The 5,194-nt window shown below is 40.5% G+C and overlaps 1 pseudogene; it reads right to left on the reverse strand.

Moving 5' to 3' along the window:
- Positions 1-682: 682 nt before the first annotated feature.
- Positions 683-1,601, reverse strand: LOC105988835 (annotated as a pseudogene).
- Between the last annotated feature and the right edge of the window lie 3,593 nt (positions 1,602-5,194).

Genomic DNA, 5,194 nt, shown 5'->3' on the forward strand with positions numbered 1-5,194 from the left:
GTCCAAGACTGTAATACAGGGTTAACTTTGTCTCAACGCCTGTTGGAGTTGGTGTGTGTTTCTTCTATGTCCTTACTTGTGCTTTTCAGCAGCTTAAAAACCTCAGGTCCCTTGCTCTTATCAAAGGCCAGAGCACACCATAAGGCCAGAAAGTATGTGCAAGACCATGTGCCAAGAGCAGAAAGAACTCAACAGTTTTTTTTTTTTTGGTCTGAGACTGGGACTAGAACTGAGGTGTTTTGTTTTGTTTTTTTGACTTTTATTTTCCTTTATTTTTTCCTTTTACCCCCATGGTAGTAGAGAAAGAAAACAACAAAATAAAAACTTGGAAGTTGCCATTTTTAAAATACAGTTGGGGAAGAGAATAGAAAAAGATATCAAGGAATTTGCTTCTCAAAGTCTAGAAATATTTACACCCACAATCTCATTCCAGCTTCAGGAATGATATATTAAGCTTCTTGGCTTCAAGCGTTTACTTAAAAAACATGTTATTAAAAATATATTTACAACTTAAGACTTTCTCCATTCACTCTAGACTTCTTGCTCCTCTAAAGTGACATAAAATTAAAACAAATATTGTGTGAACTACAACCCAAAGAGCAAAAACTGGAGGGGGAAATATGCTTTAGAAGAAGTTTTAAAGAAGTTCATAATGTTCATTCCTGATTGTGAAGAAAGGAAATCATGTGGCTTTGGCCTTAGCCATGGGCTCTGTCTCCTGTTCATACTCTATTTCCACATTGGCTCATTTTCTCTGCAATGGTCCTTTCAAGGGTGCTTTACCTTTGTGTTTCACACTGATGACCTTTCCTCCTCCTCTTCACTGGAGGATTCATCATCCTAGTCTTTATCACCACTGGTGTCCAGTTTATCCATATCCTCAAAATCACTTAGGTCACTCTCATCTACCCCATCATCTTCTACAAATTCCCTTTTTTCCCCCATATCTTCTTCTTCCTCTTCCTCCTCATCTTTCTCCTCAACATCTGAAGGGTCACTCTCTGCCTCCTGCTGTTCCAGAGCCTTGTTGGAAGGCATGAATGGGGAAGTTGTAGATGTCGGCATACATACCATGTTTCAGTCTCTCCAGCAATTTCTTCTCAGTGGCATTTTCCAGCTGAGCAGCAATTAATGCTTTTTCCTCTCTTCTTTTTTCCCTTCGTTCCACCTTCTTACTCAAAGGAACAAGTTTTTTCTGTTACTTTAGTGTAAGCTTTCTAATGTGTATTAGGTACTGGGTTATCTTGGTAAATCTCTGCTTACATTTGTGTTGAATGAAACAGGGCCAGTAAATTAGATTTTCAGTGCTTTTCTCATAGTTTTTACCAAGCCAGACCCGTTCCCAGAGACGCCTAGGAAAAGCTGCTCATTCTATAACCTTCATATACAAATAGCACTGTCCTTTCTCTTCTTTGATGGTAGCATACTGGCTATTTGCCAGGGGACAGGATGACTGATTACACAGCCCAGTCAGGCTATAGTCATTTCTGCAAAAGCCTTGAGTCTTGGTTCTTATTTTGAAGGAACAAAACTGCTTGTTTCCTAGTGTATTCCAGATAACATCATCGGACTGCATGGCATCGGCAGCGGATGGCCTGGTCTGAAAGGCTGACTAGCTCCTCCCTTGGAACTCAGTTCTTGATGCTTTCACTCACTGGCTGGCATTCTATCACCTGAGCCTTGCCTCCAACCAGCAGTTCCTAGTTAAGCTGACCACCCATTAGCCTGTAAGTTACAAGGTGAGAAAATCTGCATATAATAAAGAAAACAGTTTTGAAACTGTTTCAGTCCCCACCAGAAAACTAAGTAAAATCACTTCTTTGTTCAGTGAACATCCTGGATACCTCTTTGGTCAGAACCAACTCCCTTTTACTATCGATCTGAAGTCTTAGTAAAGAAACCTTGCCTATCTTCATGATAACATTTACTCTGGTCCCATTTCTATTGTTTCTGTGCCAAAGATCCTGTTTGTTATCACAGTGATTAAAGAGTCAGAGGAAACCTGGGGGCATGACAATAGAAATTTTACCAAATATTGGTTTATAGATCATACATTAAGTCTTCCAAAAATATTCATTAGGTTTCTTATATACTAGGCATTTGTGGAATTAAGAGTGAAGTCATTCAGTTTGACCTTCAAAGATCCAATAAGAGGCATCCTGTATAAAATATTTACCAAAGGAAATAACTTGAAACATCAGATCAGAAGTTCAGCTTTCCTTTCTGGATGAAACACCCACTACCACATGACCAGATGTGGATTCTGTGACAGCTGAGGTCAAGTGTCAGCCACAATGCAGTCCATCTCCCTTGACTGCCAGCGAACTACACAGGCAGCTGGAAGAAGAGAGGGGCTTTCTCAGAGCAAGCAGAGTCCATGGAGAGTTGGTTAGGTCCTTTCTCTTTCCCTTCCTCTCTTCTTCAGGGGATAAGGACCTGTCCTCTCTGAAACCTCCACAGCCCAAAAGTCCTGGGACAGTGTCCGTTCAGAGGATGGAGGTGGTACCTGCTTCTTTCCAGGAGATCCCTGAAAGACTGGGGATTACAGATACATTCTTAGCTGGTTGTGAAAGAATCCAGCTGCTGCAGGGGAGAAGATGCAGTTGAGAGAGAGGGATGGAGAGGTACACTGGTTCCCACCACAAGGTGTGGCTGGGATTCTGTGCTGTTTGTTCTAAGGGTGTAGAATGTACCTGAAGCTGTGAGTGGAGACAGTGCCTGGTTTGCAATCCTGGGTTTACTTCTAGGATATAGAGTCAGAGGAAAGCAGGAGAAGGAAGCTGGGAAAGAGACCTGGGCAATATTGATTGAAAACGAAATTCCTAAACTAGATTTAAGAACCTCTCTTAGACTGGGTCAAGTTTGTAAGAATTGGCCTAGATGTTCTGGGAGTGGGAGCTTGTTAAGAAAAGTGTTGGCAGGGCTGGGAAGGTGGCTCAGTGGTAGAGCGCTTGCCTTGCATGTATGAGGTCCCTGGGTTCTATTCCTCAGCACCACATAAGCAGAAAAAGCCGGAAGTGGCACTGTGGCTCAAGTGGTAGAGCGCTAGCCTTGAGCTGAGGGACAGCGCCCAGGCCCAGAGTTCAGGCTCAATGACTGAAAAAAAAAAATGTGGCAGTTAGAAAAAGGAAGTCTCATGTTTTCAGATAGCCAGTCTCTCATTGTCCTATTTATAATCTTTACACTAGATTTGCTAAATCTACAGTGAAGTGGTCATTGAAAGCCATTGAAAGCTTTGTTGAAAATAACATTTTTATTTTAGTCTTCAATGTTCCCTTTTAAATTTTATAATATATTTTTATTATCTGTAAGTAGTTGCACAAAGGAGTTGTCATTCAACAAAACAGTGTATGAAATGAGATGTACAAGTCGTTATGTTGAAAATGAACTTTACAACTTTGGTGGGGGGGGAGGTTTGGATGGAGGGACGAGGGGAGGATGGGAAGGGATGAGAAGGGGAAACAAAGGAGGAAGCTACAATGTTGATAAGAAATGTACTCGTTATCTTGCCCATGTAATTGTAAAACCTTTGTACAGTATTTTCACAATAAAAAAAACAGTGTATGAATACAATGCATCTTAATTAATGTCACCTCTTTCATCCCAATCCCACTCCTCCCTCAATTTTCTGAATTTTGTAGGACATGCACTGAATTTTAAAAACTATTTTTATTATCTTTAATTAGTTGTCCACTAATTAGTTGTTCACTAATGTCACCCTTTCAACATTCTCACCCATCCTCCATATACATTGAATTTTGACTGCATTCCCTCCCATTTCTTCTTTTCATTCATCTACCCCTATTCTTGTGACCCCATCCCACCTTTCAAGTACCCATTTCCTGGGTGTTTATGCTGAACTTTGATTTTGCCTATCATGGTTTGAGTTAGCCTCTGAATCTACTGTATTTCAGTTAATACATATACATACACTTGCATACCACCCAAAGTATTTACTTACATATTGATAAACAAATTCTAGCTTCCCATGAGAAACAACATGTAACCTTTGTTTCTCTGGGCCTAACAAAAAATTTCCAGATCTTTCCATTTTGTTGCAAATGATGCAATAATATCATTCTTTCTAATGGATGAATAAAATTTCATATTTTCTGGATCCATTTGTGCATTGAGGGGCATCTGGGCTGACACTATGGTAAATAGTAAATGTAGTTGTGCTGGTGGCTTTACTGTATCTTAGTGTGTACTCCCTTGGATAAATGCCCAAGAGTGGAATTTCTGGATCACAGAGAAGTGCTATGTTCAGTTTATTTTTGAGGAACATCCATACTTCCTTCCAGAGTGGCTGAATGTTTATATTCTCACCAACAGTATATTAGGTTTCCCTTTTGCCTACATCCACACCAACATCTGTTATTGTTTGCATTCTAACCACTAAACTCAGTTGTAGATGGCTGATCCTAGAGCCATAGGATGTGGCTATGAAGCAGGACCATGCTTCATAGGAGGGGGAGGAGCAGGGAGAGGCAAGGAAAGAGGAAAAGAAAGGCACTGGACCTGGCCTCAAGTCCTTGGCCCACCTTCTCTTATGATTGAGAATCATCCTACAGAGTTGATGATAGAAATATTTATGACTTAGGGGAATCTCTTTTACCATTTCTGGGAATGGAGCTCCAGAGGGAGATGAGCTCAATTGCAGAAATAACTGAATATATATATATATCTGCGTACATATGTATGTATATATGTATATATAATTTTTTTAATTCACATCTGGACTAGTGTGGTCAGTGTGTTAGTTCTCATAAGCCCTAAGTACCCCTCCCTGTGGAAAGACATTGCCACCACACTGAGCCTGGCCATGGCTTTGCTACTTGCCTTAGTAAGAGAAATGTGAATAGCAATGAAGAGTTTTTTTTCCCCTAGGCAGGAACATAATCTTTACCTTTACAACCATAGCAATATGTACTGAGATGGAGATTACATCAGCCTGGGCTCTTAAGAGCAATGATGGGCAGATTTCTCCTTGTCAGTTTATAATGGGTAGGAAATAAATTTTCTCCTTAAAAGCTGCAGCAACTTTTGGCTTATTTTGTTACTATCACATGTCACCTTTTCTCCTACCTCCTTCTCTCCCTTCCTTCTCTCCCTTCCTTCCTTCCTTCCTTCCTTCCTTCCTTCCTTCCTTCCTTCCTTCCTTCCTTCCTTCCTTCCTTCCTTCTTTCCTTTCTTT

The sequence above is a fragment of the Dipodomys ordii genome, unplaced genomic scaffold (assembly GCF_000151885.1).
Source record: "Dipodomys ordii isolate 6190 unplaced genomic scaffold, Dord_2.0 Scaffold3, whole genome shotgun sequence".
Classification (NCBI taxonomy): domain Eukaryota; kingdom Metazoa; phylum Chordata; class Mammalia; order Rodentia; family Heteromyidae; genus Dipodomys; species Dipodomys ordii.